Genomic DNA, 18435 nt, shown 5'->3' with positions numbered 1-18435 from the left:
GCAGAGCCTTTCTTTTTCTCAGTGAGGATTTAAACCAAGTCACATTCCTTGGAAGGCACAGCACTTCACACATAAAGATTTGAACTTCCAGGGTAGGAGAAAAAGTGTTTCCAAAGTGTACGTGCCCTTTTGTATCAACTCTTAGAAATTTGTAAATTATTTCCAAAAAAAAAAAGAAAAGAGAGAGAGACATAAATAGACAGTCACCATGCACTCATTTTGGGGAAATAATAATAATAATAATAACAATAATAATAATAAACAGTGGCCACCATTTTAACTAAATGAAAGTTTGGCACAAACCCACAGAACTTCAGCTGTTGAGTTACATGCCTGTTACTTACTATAAGCTCATCCATCTGCAACGGCTTGTAATCTTCCATTTCTCTTTGCTGCTAGCTCTGTGTATCTTTCCCACAGCAGAATGAAGACCTTGGGCCAAATCCTTTTCTCATATATGCTTTAGCCATATACATCTCAAAGTCAGATCTCATAGGTGTCTTTCAATAAACTGGGGTAGATGATCCAACCCTAGAAGTATTAAAAATATTTTAAAATATTTTTTAATTAAAGTAATGTGTTTTGTAGACCTTTTGCAAAGCTTGGATATATTTGCTGTCATTGCTTTTTCCACTTCCTGCTCCCAACAGGGTAACTGGAATTTCCAGCTAATTCTTGCTTTGGTTTGGTAAAATAAATAGGAATTGAACAAGAAGATCTTTAGGCAAATAATCTTTTAATTTAGCCACCAGTCTGCAAATAATGAGCTAATGCATAGCCAGTAATCATCTAAAACAATTTACACACTCTTACTACTATTTTGAGTGACTTGGAGGACCTAAAATAGTTACGAACATTTTGAGGATTGTACCCTTAAATGCTACCTGATCCTTATGTTGCTACCCGATCCTCCTTTGACTGAATGGAGGGGTCAAAATTTTTCTTATTTTTCTAACTCTCAGTTTTTCTAATAGAAAATATTAACAGTTCTCAAACCCTTTATGCTTTCAGTTAGAGGAATTTTCTTCTATTGAGCAGTCTGTATTCTTATTTTCCATAAACCCCTACCTCCATTGACTTCAGCAGGATGGCTTACAGCTCTCTGAAGTTGTAACCTATCAACCTGGTATGTTCTCACCATTCCTATTTATAGGAGAAATGAGATAATGTTGTTAGTTTCATGGCTTTGAGAATCCCTCCAACAGGGCAAATAAGAGAACATTAAAGCATTTCTCATAATAACTTTTCTTACCTAGCTAAAGCAGTAGGCAGTATAGTAGAGCTGGAATGAAGCTGCTTCATACAGCTTCTTCAGCAGTTATCCTCTTTGCCATACCTACATTTGAATATTTTCTGCCCCGTTAACTCTTTGCTTTCCTTCTTCTCCATCTTGATGTATTCAGACAGCAAATGCAACCACAATGAGATATAAGAAGGATCTGTAATCCATTCTGAGGTTGCTGAATGATAGGTCACAAGAAGACAGATAATGATGCAGTGATTTGTCTGCGGGATGAAGAAGAGCTCCCACATTTGTGTCACATATCCTTTCTAGTGCAATCTGACAGACTGATCTTGGGACAAAATGTACAGTCAAGTCCAATTCTCTTCAACCTTCAGAGAGGATTTGGCCTAAGTATTGAAGTACATAGCCCAGAACTCAGTAGTCTCCAATAGGAACATTACTGAAAATGAGTTTTGATATGGCAGTAATATTGGTGCTTTCTTTGGCATTAGATGCTGCATAAATTCAGCTGCAGTTAGACAAGCCAAGCTTTCAATTACTGCAGACACCATAGTGGAAAGAGGGCTAGCATGTGGGCAGTAATTTTCATTGTTTGTTTTACTCCTGTATCCTTTGATAGCCAGCTGGTGATGGATGGGAAGTGGTGGAATGATGCAGTCTTCCTCTTCTGAAAGCTGTTTTGTATAGCAATCCAGATACTAATAAAACCCTGTGAAATACCACATTTTTAGGAACTGCTAAATTGCTATGTCTGTTATCGTGCTGATAATGATAAATAGAAGGAGTAATTGGCAATAATTTATTTTCCTTTTCCTTGAGAGAAAATTACTCATATGGCTAAACATTACCAGTATACTATGAAAATGAACTCATTCTCTTTTACAGCTAGAAGCCATGTTCGCTCTTTTTGCATCTTTCACTGCTGTCAAATTCTGAACTCCATGCAAAAAGGACTGTTCTTTCACTTCTTTTTGTGGCATGCAGAATGCTATGGTCCAGACAAGGGACACAAGATTTTAATCTTCTAACTGAAATAATAGCACCAAAATATTTTTGTAACCTAAAGAAATTGAAAAGAAACATTTCTTTATACAGTGCATAATGATACAGTATAGTTTCCTGACAGGTCACTGATCCAAGATAGTTAAGAGAAAAAAAAAAAATCAATATTAATTAAAGAGGTAGAAAGAGGGGGTTATCTGAATACTTAAAGAGTCATCCTTAGTTATTTGAAGCAAGATTACCTTACAAGAGCACATATTTAGCCCTCATCTCTGAAAACATATCAAAGATTACCTGCTTGGGATGAAAGCAAAATTCATTAGATCACTAGTCATCCAGGGGAACCACTCACCCCAACAAAATCTGGATTCTATCAAGATTGTGATTGCAGAATTTTAATAAACATACAAATAGCACAGAACATCCTTCAAAGAGCCAAAGGAAACATTTTGACAGCCACATGTCTACAGCGGCATGAGTTCCTGAGCATTCATTTTTATAGGAAATGTTTAATTGCTCTTTATTGAGCAGAACCTTTCCTACTGCTTGTAAAAGAAATTATTGCTTTCCCCCTCTGGTTCAGTCAGAAGAAGTTAATAGTCCCAGTTTCCTCTGGCAACAGAGACAGTTAATGACTGGGAGACTATCATAAACAGGGTTTATTGTCCAAATTACAGTCCAGTTCTTAAACAGTCTAACAGCCTTCCCTATTCAGAGTGCCCTCCTGGCATTTTAGTGATTTTCTGACTTACTTTCTGGTTCACAGAGTCATTTCTCTGATATTCAAAGATTTAATGTGGTGGTTGGGTTTGGGAGTTTTTATATATCTATATGTGTATAGATACGTATATGTATATATATATTATTCACAGGATATTGCTGTAAATTCTTAAGATCATTTGTGATATGTGTATTTATTAACTTCATGACACCAAAGTTCAGCAAAGGTGATTCTCTGGTGTGCAGCAAAACCTATGTTCACAAACACAAAACAAACTAGTTCCTCTTCTGCCTTCATGTTGTTCCTTTCACTGTCACATCCAAGTGTTATCACATCCAAGTGTTATTATCCGGGCATATGTACAAAAAATATAATTGTATTCACACATACTTACAAATCTTTTAAGGCAGAAAAATTAATACAGTTCTGTCTATGTGATAATCATTCTTCCTATGACATCATAGATGCACAGAGAAATTTGCTGTAAAAAAAAACCAGCAAACCCTGCCTTATAGCACAAAGAAGTCTAACATAAGGACCACGTGTAGCTGGTATTATGGTTGGAAGCCACTATAAAATGAGCAGATTTAAAGAAGTTTTAAGTTGGATTTTCTCTAATTATTTAGGAAAAAAAAAGAATTCTATTTAATTTAGAAGAATTTTTACACAAAACAAAAATTAAGAATTGTGTTTCTTTGAAGGGGAGATTTCAGGAAGGAAGACTTTCAGACTACATATTTTTGAGACTACTTATTTTCTTTGTTGTTACACTTCATAGTTAGGTCCCATATTTTTTTAACAGATAGATATAAAGCAGACACTAACACAGAGTAAAATATAGCAGCAAAAATTGTAAAAGCCACATTTTTAGCAGGACAAAGAAATCAATATAAACACTGTATAAACTCAGCCAGTAAGTTATATTGTCAGATACAGTCAGCAGTAACAAAACTCTATGAAGATTACTTGCTTGAAATGTGACCAAGTCTCACAGTGAATTCCAAATGCCATTATTGCCTTTGTATTCAACACACCTCCAAAATTTTGCATCATTTTTTATACAGCCAGGATGTGCAGAAAATTATCTCAAATTCTTTGGAAGTGGGAGAAAACAGTGATTCTTTTTAAATCCACAACCCATTCCCTAAGACTCTAGCGTTCAAATACATCCAGTTCTGTCAGGCTACAGGCTACTTCCCTGATGCTGTATTCAGTAATTCAGACTGGTAGTCTTTTAAAATTAGGAGTATTGTATAAGGAAGAGTATTGTATAAACGTGTGTACTGCAACTCTGAAAACATTTACTATTGCTACATTAAGATTTTTACATTTTATGTTGATATCTTATACTGTAAATACAAATAACTAGTCAGATACTGTGCCTTTGAATTGCTCCTTGAACATAACAATGCTTCTGAAAAGAATGTGGATATTGAAGGAAGAAATAAAAATACTTGGCTTGGAGGTAACCTATAGTTTGGTTATGGTTAAGGATTCACACACAAGGGTACATAAATATGGAAGTATCCTTGTTTTTATAAAAGGCATTGCAATAGGTGCCATAAAAACATTGTGAACCAACAAGATGATTTATTGGAATGTTTAATTGATATTTAGAGAGCATTTCAATATCATTGGCTACAGCATGCTGCAGGAGACAATTAGAAATTGACAGTAGCAAGTAATAGAGCACAGAGTAACCAGGGGAGAAAAGATGAGTAAGTCCAGTGTCAGCCCAGCTTTATTATTTCCTTACTCTGTCAACATTCTTTTCGGCTCAGAAACTCATTTATTACAGGGTGAGATACCAAATAGTAATGCAAAAGGCTGCAGGTGATGACAAATCCCTTAACTTTTTTATTTCATGTTATTACTGTGATATACAACAGCAGATTTTCCCAAGTTAGGTACCGTGGTCTTTGGGGACCATAGAACATTCACAGGTTCTTTAGAAGAGCTGCCTCACTCCCCTGTTTCTGCCTGGGAATTCGAAGTTCTTCCACAACATTCAGAACAGCTGCACCCCAAACATCCTACAACAGTTACATCAATCTAGGAGAGAAAAACACTTTAAATTAGCCCTGCTGAGCTACACCCCTTTCAAGGGAGATCTGCTTCTAATAAAAGCCATCAGAAGAGAAATTTGTTGCTCTGCGTCTTCTGCAATCAAATGCCATCATTTCACGTTGTCAGCAGAGAAAGGGGTTAGTAGCCTCTTTAAAGAAAATCAAACAGACATCCCTTGAGTAGTATGTGAAAGTAAAATTGTGTTTTTGTCTGCCATAGCTGCTTGTTTCAACAGTTCCAGCAGTGGGAAAGAAAAAATGGGACTCTGAGCCCAAACCAGAGCCTCACAACAACTACAGAACAGCTACTTCAGCATTCCTACTCCTTCTGTCATCTTAATTTGTCAACTTCAATCTTTCTTTCAGCATGATTAAATCCCGAGTGCCTCCTCTAAGTGACAGAATGACAGGCCAACTTGGAAATCAGAGCATTATTCAAAGTGGAAGTAGCATTATTCAAAGTGGACACCTGCAAGGACACATCTTAGGACAGAACTGCACCCTGGTTTTTCAGATCCCATTGTCTGAGCATAACACTCACTCATTCAGCCCCATGTTATGCCTCCCCTATTCGCAACAAAACACACTGGTATTCCATGCACCTGCAGTGCACATGTCTGATAACTCTGACATGGCATAAGACCGCAAAACAGGAGAAAAATAACCTGAGACTGAGGGGTTGTCTCTGCTTAATGAGAGACATCCCCTAGAGCAGCCCAGTGCCCTGCTACCTGCTTTGGCATCTGGCATTAACAAATGGCATTATCGTAAACTCAGTCTGATGGATGGGAACCTAGCTGAGAGTTGATTTCAACTCAGGACCAAGAGACATAATGAAGTACGGTTTTTGCTACAGTGTATTCGGCAGAGTATGTACGTTTATGTTCATCATGACTGTCTGTCAGAAAGAGGCAGGAAAACATAGGTGTGCAGCTGTTCTATGACCTTCATACTTGGCCACAACAGTGGGGATAACAATGAGATCATGAGAAACTGCACTGCCCACAAGTAAACAATTACTGATCTGGCATAAAGCCAGTTGTCTTTCTAAGGGTATAAAAGCAGGACCCCCCTATAGCAGAATCCAAAGCCTCACCTATGGGTGTACGCACTGCACAGGAATCTTCCCAAGTACATCAGACTCCCGGCGTTGGCTGCAACAGGGCTTCCCAGCTTAAAGTGTGGGCCTGGATGATGATTTGTTCGTAACTGTTGATGGATTTCTCCTTAATCCCTGTTCTTTCTAGGCAGCAATGATGTGATGCATTGCTAATTTTTTCCTCTGTGCTATATGTATATATCTGACTTGCTTTATTGTGCTTATTTTCTATAGATAGATAGATAGATAGATAGATAGATAGATAGATAGATAGATAGATAGATAGATAGATAACCTGAATCGAGTTAGTGTGCTTTTTTGCTTTGGTGTGGGCTTTTTAATAAGCTGTGCATGTTACACTGCTATGTGTGGTCATTTTGGTGAATACCCTGACTGTTAGCAGGACACTCAGGAGCCTACAGCTCTATTCACAGGATTCAAAAAAGCAAACTATATGCCAAAAGCCCTAGTTTGTAGTTACTTTGCACATACTTGTTAATGGGGCCTTTATTTTTTAAGTGGAAGAAGTTTAAAACAGATTGAGCTGATTCCTCAACCCCATAAGTACCATGTGTTGGATTAGGAGATACCTGGTTTTGAGCTCTAAGAGCCAGATAAATAAAAACTATATCCCCTTATTCCCAAACCAAAAGGAGGCGTACAGTTTAAAAAATATTATACAATATGCTTTAATGGGCTATTAACAGGGGCATAGCATAACTGTATGGCAAACAGCCTTTACTTTTTATCACTAAATACTGCATTAATGACCAATTAAAGAATCCCCTGAACTAGCTCATTTGCTGTTAGAGTTAAGATTTTAAACCATATTTTATAAAACTAAGTTGCTATCTTGTAGCACGTTGGAGAATATTGTGCAGCAGAAGGGTCGGTACCAGTAGCAATAACAAGAAAGCAAAGCCCACAGCCTTTCACTCAGATACCTTTAAGCTGTGAGTAACAGGGGCACCACACTGCCAGCTGCTGGGGGTGCTATCTGTTATAAAGAAGGAACTGAAATAAATTTCAGTGAGTGCAATAAAAGACACTGCCTTTTCCAAAGCCTTGCTTCACTTCATAATTATGGATATCACTTAACATCTATGCCCATATGCTTAGTCTTGAGAGCATGTGTGATTCCAGGGTATATTGTCAATTACTGTCCAGGCTAAGGGAAACAGGATGGACATCATACTTTAGATGTAGGACAGAGAGACCCATGCACGTCTCCACAAAACAGTGGGAGCCTCAGACTCAACTAGAAAGGTGAGCCATCTGCACCATCTGCACTTTGGCCAGTTTATCCCTAATTGTCAGAGATTAACAAAGAAAGAGAAAGCAAAAGGCAAAAACAAAAGAACTATCAAGGCTGTTGAACCACACCTCTTGCCAAAAGTCCCACCACTAAGGCCCTGGGGCTACAGACTTCTGCAGACCAGGTTTCTGACGGAAGACAGCCTACTTTCATGACTCAGAATAAGCCTGGAGTAGTAGTACACACTAAGGCCCACACCAGTGAGGTCTCTGGCTTAGCTACTATAGCTTCACATCTTGTTGCTATAATCAACAACGTGACTTCCATTCCCCTTAATAGCAGTGTACAGTGAAAGTAATTCAAATCATTTAAAAGAGCAGCAGTAACGGAATGAGGGTCATAAAATGCCCTTTTAGCCTATATTTTTACAGAAATTATAATCTTTTCAGAGAACAATCACTACTTTATAGAACTGAGCTTTTAATACTATTGCGAGATTTTAGTCTAGTGAATGGAATTTTTGAGACTTCATTTTAGACTACAGAATACCACTTTGTAGATAAAAAAAATCATAAGGCATCACTTTAAGGATATACTTGAATCAGCCTCCACACTCAGGAACCTAGGACATTTCAACCCATAAACTCCTTTACATCACAGTTTTTTCAGGTGGTGTATATAATGATGTATATAATCTGTAAAAAGGTGCTCTGAACATAGTCAGTCAGACATGTAACAGCCTATTCACTGCTTTTTAAATCCTTAAATGAAATCAATTTCTCTCTCACACTTCCCTGCTGCAGTATAAGGAGCTCATGATTTCACGGAGATGTACTGCAACTTGTTCCTGGTTGCCTGTGGGGTCTGGAAACTTCCCCATTTGGGAGCCAGAATGGTAAACTGAGGCAGGAGAGTTAGGCCTTGCAAGTCATGCCAGAACTACAGCCATCACTGGTGATGCTCTGGTTCAAGTAAAATACCGCTCATCTGGCTTTTAACACTTGTGCAACTTACAAACGGTTTCTGTTTTGCCTTCTTGGACCTCATCTATACGTGAAGCTGAATCATGTTAAGCTACTTAGTCCACTGAATATATTTCTCCCTGACCTGAACTACAATTTGCCCTGCAAAGTGAAAGTTTATTAAGCTTTGTAACATGCTAATGCTTTTATTGACCTTTGCCTATAGTTGAACTTTCCAGATTTACTCATGCCTAAGAACTCATCATTTGCTTTTACACTGAATAAGGCCCTGTCACAATGTCTTTTGCTCGCAGAGGCACACAGAGTGCTAGCAAGCACTGTGAGACACTTAAGCACAGAGTGAGAAGCACAATACTGTGAACTGCTGATCCCCTTCTGCCGTTGTGGATCTTTCCCACCAATATCTCCTGAGACACAGAAAACTTTCCAGCCTTTCACATTTTCTAAATGGCTAGTCTGTTTGTTTGCCTTAATCTGAAATAAAAGATGTCTAACTGAAATACAAGGTTATTCTTTGTGTGTCAAAGACGTAACAAGGAGCCTTTCACATTTTCAGGGAGGTTAACAGAGAGGATAATGCACTCCAGATTGTTTATGATCTCTTTGGAGCATCTTCTTCTGTGAATATACTTTTATTATTCTACAAAGACACATACATCCCACCTAATTCTGACGCAGCCTTATTCAAGAGTTAAACCTCTTAACAAGATCCTTTTGTGTAAAATGTCCTCCCTTTCACAGGGACGGGGTGAGCCACACAAAGTATGTGTTACTTCATATTGCATCCCCAGACATCTGATCCTTTAAGTAAATTCCTCACTGCCTTTCATTCTGCATGAGCATTCTTAATAAAGTAAGCTCCACATTTTCTACAATCCGGAATGATAATCTTAAATAAATGGTCTAAATAAACACAATTTTTATGAAAGTGGGAACTGGAAGCAAATATACCAGGCCAGTCTTCTGATGCTGTTCATTTTGGTTCAGTCAGGATTTAGCAATGCTCAGCAGCATTTTGGCTCAATATTTGCAGGTGTTATTTCAGTATTGTTGAGCCATGTTGAGCCAAGGCTATTTCTGATCTGTGAACTGCACCTGTTACTCATTTATCCCTTTCTCAGCAAAGATTGTCAATCATGCTAAACTTCTATCATTTTACTATGTCCAGAACTGATTCACTGGTGGTACAAATCTTGTACTGAGATTTACACTAGCCTTACTCCAAAATAAAAAATTTGGTTTATCATAGAATCGCAGAAGGGTTTGGGTTGGAAGGGACCTTATAAATCATCTAGTTCCAAATCCCCTGCCATGGGCAGGGACACCTCACACTAGACCAGGGTGCTTAAAGCTCTATCCAACCTGGCCTTGAACACTACCAGGGATGTCACAGCCACAGCTTCTCTGGGCAGCCTGTGCCAGTTTCTCACCACCCTCACCATAAAAAATTTCTCCTTATGTCAGTTGTAAACCTGCCCTTTTGAGTTTAAAGCTGTTGCCCCTTGTCCCATCAGTACAAGTCATAGAATCATAGAAGAGTTAGGGTTGGAAAAGACCTTAAGATCATCTAGTTCAAACCCCCCTGCCATGGGCAGGGACACCTCACACTAAACCATGTCACCCAAGGCTTCATCCAACCTGGCCTTGAACACCGCCAGGGATGGAGCATTCACAACCTCCCTGGGCAACCCATTCCAGTGCCTCACCACCCTCACAGTAAAGAACTTCTTCCTTATATCCAATCTAAACTTGCCCTGTTTAAGTTTGAACCCGTTACCCCTTGTCCTGTCACTACAGTCCCTAATGAAGAGTCCCTCCCCACCATCCTTACAGGCCCCCTTCAGATACTGGAAGGCTGCTATGAGGTCTCCACGCAGCCTTCTCTTCTCCAGGCTCAACAGCCCCAACTTCCTCAGCCTATCTTCAAACAGGAGGTGCTCCAGTCCCCTGGTCATCCTTGTGGCACTTCCCTGGACTTGTTCCAACAGTTCCATGTCCTTTTTATGTTGAGGACACCAGAACTGCACACAATACTCCAGGTGAGGTCTCACAAGAGCAGAGTAGAGGGGCAGGATCACCTCCTTTAACCTGCTGGTCACGCTCCTTTTGATGCGGCCCAGGATACGGTTGGCTTTCTGGGCTGTGAGTGCACACTGAAGCTGGCTCATGTTCAGTTTCTCATCGACCAACACCCCCAAATACTCCTCCACAGGGCTGCTCTGAATCTCTTCTTTGCCCAACCTGTAGCTGTGCCTGGGATTGCTGCAACCCAGGTGCAGGACCTTGCACTTGGCATGGTTAAACTTCATGAGGTTGGCATCAGCCCACCTCACAAGCGTGTCAAGGTTCCTCTGGATGGCATTCCTTCCCTCCAGCCTATCAACCGAAAGTCCTGATAAAAAAAATATCTCTCTTTCTTAGAGTTCCCTTTGTATATTAAAAGACCACAGCAAGGTATCCCTGGAGCCTTCTCCAGGTTGAATAACACAAAATGTCTTAGCTTTTCTCCACAGGAGAGGTGCTCCAGCCCTCTGATCACTTTTGTGGCCCTCCTCTGGACCTGCTTCAACAGGTCCCTGACTTTCTTGTGCTGGGGACTCCAGATCTGGAAGCAGTGCTCCAGGTAGGGTCTCACAAGAGCACCATTTCACACACAACCAATACTTTTTTTTTTTGTCAGTTTAACATCTTGAAAGCGATACCCATGGAAGAACCAGAATCAGTTTCATGTTAAGTCAGTGACATTTCAGTGTATACATAAAGCCACAGGAATCAACACGATCAGAACACAAAACTCCATAAAAAGAAGTGTAGCCAATACTGACCTATATATGATAACTTTTAAACTTGACTATTTGTGGCTGATTTTGGGGATGCATTGCATCACGTGTGAAGAAAATAGGTTGGGTTTTTTTCATTCAGGTTTTTTCATTAAGGCACGGTTCAGATCACCTGCCAACCAGTTAAGAGGGGTCAAACCAAGTAAAACTTGGCAGAGAGCTAGTATAAGAATCACAGACTTGGTTGCGTCTCTGTACCAACCGTAGTAGGGACAGAAGCAGTATCCAGCTCATTGTACGACATATGTACATTTGTTTATTCTGCACAAGAATGCTAAAGGTTTGCTGGTAATACAGTGGATTATTTTTTACTTACTAAAATGTACACTCAACTACCAATTAAAGGTTCTGGCTAATGCTGTCAAACAAGCAGTTTGCTTTCAAAATAACGATGTAATTAAAACAAGTGCTAGAGGGCATTTGGAACACAATGGGACTGCCTTTCCAATTCCAACAGAGGTGTAAAGAAGTAACTGAATGAAGAATTTTATTCCTCTGCAGTTATCATTACAACCTGGATCAATTAAATTACACATTGGAGGTACACTGTGTGGCTCTGCATGGAAAGTGAGAGTTTTGCTCACATTTAACTGACATACGTATCAGTTATAGGTGTGACCTATAACACATATATAACACCTATAACACATAGGTGTGTTCTTCCATGCTCCCTGCTCTAGCCACATTTTGCTGCATCCCTTATTGTGGTATAAGTAGTCATGGAACTACTTCCTGGATGAGGAAGGCAGGGATGCAAGGCAGAGGGCTACCTCTTAAAATGATTCTAACTCGTATACCAATAGGTAAAACAGCTACTCAAAAATAACAACTTCATCTAGTCTTGCCCTTTAAAGGTTTTTCTTCCATTTTGCTTTAGTTTTACACAGTTTAATTCCAAAGCCTTCCCACATATATATACCTACTTGCCAGCTGGAACCCAGCATTTACCTTCCACATACTCCTCCATTAACTTGGCCTAATGCTTCCTCCAGAAGTCACAGAGCACATAGCTCTGCTGTCAATGTCCATCAGCCTTTCTCTTGCCACATGATAGGAGTTGCCCTTTATATTAGGGATAGGCTGGAGAGTATGGAACTCTGTCTGGGGACAGGTGAGCAGTTAACAGGGAGTTTGTGGGTCAGGGTTAAAGGGAATGTAGCTATGGGAGACATTACTGTGGGGATCTGTTACAGACCGCCTGATCAAGAGGAACCTGCGGATGAAGCACTCCATAGACAGATAGGAAAAGCCTCATGCTCACAGGCCCTTGTTCTCATGGGTGACTTCAACCACCCTGACATCTGTTGGAAGGATGGTATGGCCCAGCACAAGCAATCCAGGAGGTTCCTCGATTGTGTGGAAGACAACTTCCTTCTGCAAGTAATAGAGGAGCCGACAAGGAGAGGTGCCATGCTTGACCTCGTGCTCACCAACAGGGAAGGGCTCGTTGGAAATGCGATGCTCCAGGGCAGCCTTGGATGCAGCAATCACGAGATGGTCGAAATTGAGATCCTCAGGACAGTGAGAAGAGCGTGCAGCAAGCTCACTGCCCTGGACTTCAAGAGTGCAGACTTTGGCCTCTTCAGGAACCTGCTTAGTAAGGTTCCATGGGATACAGCCCCAGAGGGCAGGGAGGCCCAAGACTGTTGGTTGGTATTCTAGGATCACCTGCTACAAGCTCAGGAGTGTGGCATCCCAACTAGAAGGAAGTGCAGCAGGAGGGCCAGGAGACCTCCTTGGATGGGTAAGGAGCTCCTGAGGAAAATTCAAATGAAAAAAGAGGCTTAAAGAAGGTGGAAGCAAGGACAGGCGGCCTGGGAAGAGTACAGGGATGTTGTCCGGGAAGCTAGGGACCAGGTTAGGAAAGCTATGGCCCAATTAGAATTAAACTTAGCTAGGGATATTAAGGATAACAAGAAGGGATTCTATAGGTACATAGCAAATAAAAAACAGACTAGGGAGAATGTAGGCCCTCCCTGGGAGAACTAACTACACAGGATTTGGAGAAGGCTGAGGTTCTGAATGACTTCTTTACCTCGGTCTTCACTGCCAAAGGCTCTGACCAAACCACCCAAGTCTTGGAAGGCAGACGCAGGGACTGTGAAAATGAAGACCTTGGGCCCACTGTAGGAGAGGAACTGGTTCCAGACCACCTTAAAAATGTGAACGTGCACAAGTCCATGGGTCCTGATGAGATCCATCCACGGGTCCTGAAGGAGCTGGCAAATGAAGTTGCTAAGACACTGTCCATCATATTTGAGAAATCATGGCAGTCAGGTGAAGTTCCCGATGACTGGAAAAAGGGAAATATAACCCCCATTTTCAAGAAGGGGAAAATGGATGACCCAGGGAACTACAGACCAGCCAGTCTCACCTCTGTGCCTGGCAAAATCTTGGAGCAGATTCTCCTGGAAGGCATGCTAAAGCACATGAAAAACAACAAGGTGCTTGGTGACAGCCAGCATGGCTTCACTAAGGGGAAATCCTGCCTGACCAATCTGCTGGCCTTCTATGATGGGGCTACAGAACTGATGGACAGGGGTAGAGCAGCTGATGTCATCTACCTGGACTTGTGCAAAGCGTTCAACACTGTCCCACACGACATCCTTGTCTCTAAATTGGAGAGACATCAATTTGATGGATGGACCACTCGGTGGATAAAGAACTGTCTGGATGGCCGCACACAGAGAGTTGATGGCCGGCTGGAGACCAGTAACAAGTGGTGTCCCTCAGGGATCGGTGTTGGGACCAGTCTTGTTCAACATCTTTGTCACCGACATGGACAGTGGGATTGAGTGCGCCCTCAGCAAGTTTGCCGATGACACCAAGCTGTGTGGTTTGGTTGATACGCTGGAGGGAAGGAATGCCATCCAGAGGGACCTCGACACACTTGTGAGGTGGGCTGATGCCAATGTCATGAAGTTTAACCATGCCAAGTGCAAGGTCCTACACCTGGGTGGGAGCAATCCCAGGCACAGCTACAGGTTGGGCAGAGAAGAGATTCAGAGCTGACCTGCCGAGGAGGATTTGGGGGTGTTGGTTGATGAGAAACTGAACATGAGCCGGCTTCAGTGTGCACTCACAGCCCAGAAAGCCAACCGTATCCTGGGCTGCATCAAAAGGAGCGTGACCAGAAGGTTGAAGGAGGTGATCCTGCCCCTCTACTCTGCTCTTGTGAGACCTCACCTGGAGTATTGTGTGCAGTTCTGGTGTCCTCAACATAAAAAGGACATGGAACTGTTGGAACAAATCCAGAGAAGGGCCACGAGGATGATCAGGGGACTGGAGCACCTCCCATATGAAGACAGGCTGAGAAAGTTGAGGCTGTTCAGCCTGGAGAAGAGAAGGCTGCATGGAGACCTCATAGCAGCCTTCCAGTATCTGAAGGGAAGCTATAACGATGCTGGGGAGGGACTCTTCATTAGGGACTGTAGTGACAGGACAAGGGGTAACAGGTTCAAACTTAAACAGGGAAGTTTAGATTAGATATAAGGAAGAAGTTCTTTAAGGGTGGTGAGGCACTGGAATGGGTTGCCCTGGGAGGTTATGCATGCTCCATCCCTGGCGGTGTTCAAGGCCAGGTTGGACGAAGCCTTGGGTGACATGGTTTAGTGTGAGGTGTCCCTGCCCATGGCAGGGGGGTTGGAACTAGATAATCTTAAGGTCTTTTCCAACCCTAACTATTCTATGATTGTATGATCACAGGACCCCTCACACCACCACAGTAATATCCTGTCTTACCTCACACTACTTCACATCACCAGCCAGATTTATGGAATTGAAAACAAGCTTTCATCCCATACTGGGAAAGAGAAGGTACAGTTTGGGTGGCTGACTGAAAAACCTCCAGAAAAAAAACTTTCATTTCAGTCCTGATACAGGGACCAGACCTGACACACAATAAATACTGAGTACAGGGACATCTGGTGAAGCACAATAACAACTGAGTCAAGCATTAAAACCTGCCCTGCACCAAAACTGTTTTCACAACGAAAATGTGTCCAAAAGCAATGTGATTGGGGCTGCCCTGATAGGAAAGAAAAGCCACGAGCCAGTGTGATCCCATGGTGACAGGCCAGTGCAAGCTAAGAACTAAGTTTACAGGCTTTTATTCTTATTTCCAGTTTGCTCAGCTACTAAACCCAGCACCAGGGTCTGAAAGTTTCATACAGTTTAAGTTCAAAAACTACTGCTTACTACAGAAGAACATCTATTCAGTTGTACAGCAGCAAGAGTCTGTTACTACCATCCCTAGTTTTAGCAGTATGTCTCCCAGATATCTTCAGTTTACGTAATGGAACCAAAACAAAGAATCATTCTCAGATTTGTTCATTGTGTTATAAATTCTAAGCAGTTTAATGGCAGTTTCTCTTATAATAGCTTAGCAAACTTTCAACTTTTCTAACATGATTTCTTCACATCTTTTTTTGCAATTGATCTGTTTGCACACACAATTTTTGCTTTTTATGCACAGTGAATTCAAATTTTCTGCATTTTAGAAACTGCAGAGCATTTGTTTTTGTCCAATCAAATACATATTCTTTAACTACCAAAAAAAACAAACCAACAAAAAAAAACAAAAAAAAGCAACATTTTCACAAGCTACCACCTCTTCTGTGTATCTCTTTGCATCTCTCTGATCATGCTCCTCTAACCATTCAGTAATCCATCAGTAATTATAACTTCTTAGCTTCTTTAGCCTAAAAGGGACCAATTTACCACAGACTGTCATGAATCCTGGTTTTAAATTATCAAGAGTCCAATTACCAACAGGAATGAGGATACCTCCTTTCCAAGTGACTGATTTAATGTAAAGCCTTGTAACATTTCACTTTTTAATTAGGTACATCCATATCAAATACAAAAAGCTTCACCTTCATTTTATTTTCTACCCAGAGAATGAAATACAGCAAACATTAATCATACACCAATGTAGTGCCAGACCTAGTAACACTTGCAGCATACTTTGACAACTTCTAATCCATCAGTGTATGATGTCTTTTATTCCTGTTTCACTCCAAACAGTTACTTGAACGTCAAAAATAGACTTACACTTTTTACTTCAAAATATCACTGGGCTCATCTAAAAATATTAAACTAGTTGCAAGTTGAAAAGAAAAACATGATTAATCTAAACAGAAACAGGAAAAAATACCGAGTTTCAGCTGACAGAGGGCCAAGGCTGTCAACACAAATCATTTATCTCCACTAGAATTACTAATTAAATAAGGATGTGACAAACCTGACTTATTTAATTCTTTCACGCCAGGTTTAGAGGTGGTATTGCCATGGAAAGACCCTATCACTGACAGTTGACAGTAGTTTCCTGGGATAGGGTACCTTCCTGATCTACGGTTTCCTCACCTGGGGTAAAGCACTCCTTACTTTGCCATAGGAGCACAAAAGCACTCCTTGCTTTGCCAGAGGGAGCACAAAACCTCTTTGGCAGCTTTCTCTCTCCAGGTGAGGCCTGCTTTAGATGGTGGCTAGGGACTTTTAAACTGCAGAGTACAGGAGATGCAGTAGAGACAACTCACTAGAAGAAGAATTGAAAGCAGCGTTCTTTGAAAAGACTTTATCTTACAGTTCTCTCCCTACATGCACAAACTCAGATGAGACCAGTACTTTCATTTTATAGCATCTTTAAGTGCCTCAGGAGAATTCATACCACACCAAGAAAAGCCCTACTTTCAAACACTGCAATTATTGACCCAGCCTGGAAGTGCTGACATAAGGGAAATAGACCAGGACTCTCGGCAATCCCTTGCGGAAATTCCTCCTACTAATCTGATGGGTGGAAGTGGCATTTCTCTGTCCACCATGGCTCAATACCCTGATTACATCTTTCAGGGATACAGCTTGGAAGGGCAGAACTATTGCATGGATGAGTCAAACAAATCTCGGGTAACTAGCTCATTCAGCACGTGCTCCAGTCTTCCCAGCATTTTTGCATCCCCCTCACATGAAATTCAGTCTAGTCTTACTACATTAGTCATTCTGCATTTTGCTTTTACAGGATTTTTGCCTTTCTCGGTAGAAAAAAAAGACTTTAATTGACAGGATGCTAGGCACAATTAAGAAGCAGCAAAGAGGTTTCCAGCTGGGTGATGAATCAGCCGCATACAGCAGTGCAGGCTTTTTTGCAATCACAGGTAAAAGCGTCCTTGCTACAAGGAATGCAAGCCTACTACAAAAAAAGAAAGGTTTACTAGCTTTTGAAAAGAGATATAAGCCACAGCTATTGTTGAAAACAAGTATACAAAATTTGGAGGGAGTGGAATTTAAGAAAGTTAGGAAGCTTAACATGGAACCTGAATTATATCTTTGTAATTGGCAGGGTACAGATAGTTCTCAAAGCCTTCTTGTAGTAATACTCTTGTTTCCACGCTAGTTACAGAAAAGATCATTTTCAGAAAAAAATAAAACATAAATGAGGGAAACTTGCCTTCTAGGGAAAAGGATAATACTGGAATCTAAAATTCTAACACATTATGAATGACTTCTCATCCTTCAGAAAGTGACAAAAAAAAAAGCTTCAGACACACTGGTACTTCACAGCATGCTGTGTCTAACTTTTATTTTCTTCACCAGATTTATTTAATTACTTTGAATTAAACTAAGTTGACAAAAATCGCAAAACACTAGTTAGTATAGGACTTTTCAGATAGGGATGTAACTTAACCTTAGCACAACTCCACTGACTTGCTGTGAGGTTCCACTAAGAAAGCAACAGTCCATCATCATCATTATTAAATTGTTACATAAAAATAAGAAAGTCCCAGTCCTGTACCGAAGAGTTTAGTCTGTAAGCAGCTGCAGTAATGCTAAACAGTATGATAGTAACAGATATCTTCTACATAAGTTAAAGTAGGAGGGTACTATCTCTATATGGTAAATGGCAGTAAAGTCACAAGCTGAGAAAGAAAAGTAACTTACGGGTAGTGTAACAGATCTTTGCATAAAACCACAGTTCCTTCTCTAGCCCAGACTATCAAAGTCTGCAAGGAGTAAGTGAGAAAGTTGGGCCAAAAGTGTGATGAAGAGTCAAGAAAAGGCAGAAGAGTCAAGACTTCTATTTACTGCAACTGGGCAAATCCCCACATACAAAAAGGTACAGAACTGAAGCAATGAAAAGGCAGAGAAAACACTGGAGCAATTAGAGAGGGAAGACATTTTATAAGCACCAAACAAGAAAGTCTGCTGTGCTTTGGGCTAGGAAGTCA

Source organism: Pezoporus flaviventris, unplaced genomic scaffold (assembly GCF_033815535.1).
Source record: "Pezoporus flaviventris isolate CSIRO_AGI_PZ_B2104156 unplaced genomic scaffold, CSIRO_AGI_Pfla_v1 ptg000022l, whole genome shotgun sequence".
NCBI lineage: Eukaryota > Metazoa > Chordata > Aves > Psittaciformes > Psittacidae > Pezoporus > Pezoporus flaviventris.
This window is presented reverse-complemented; position numbering follows the sequence as displayed.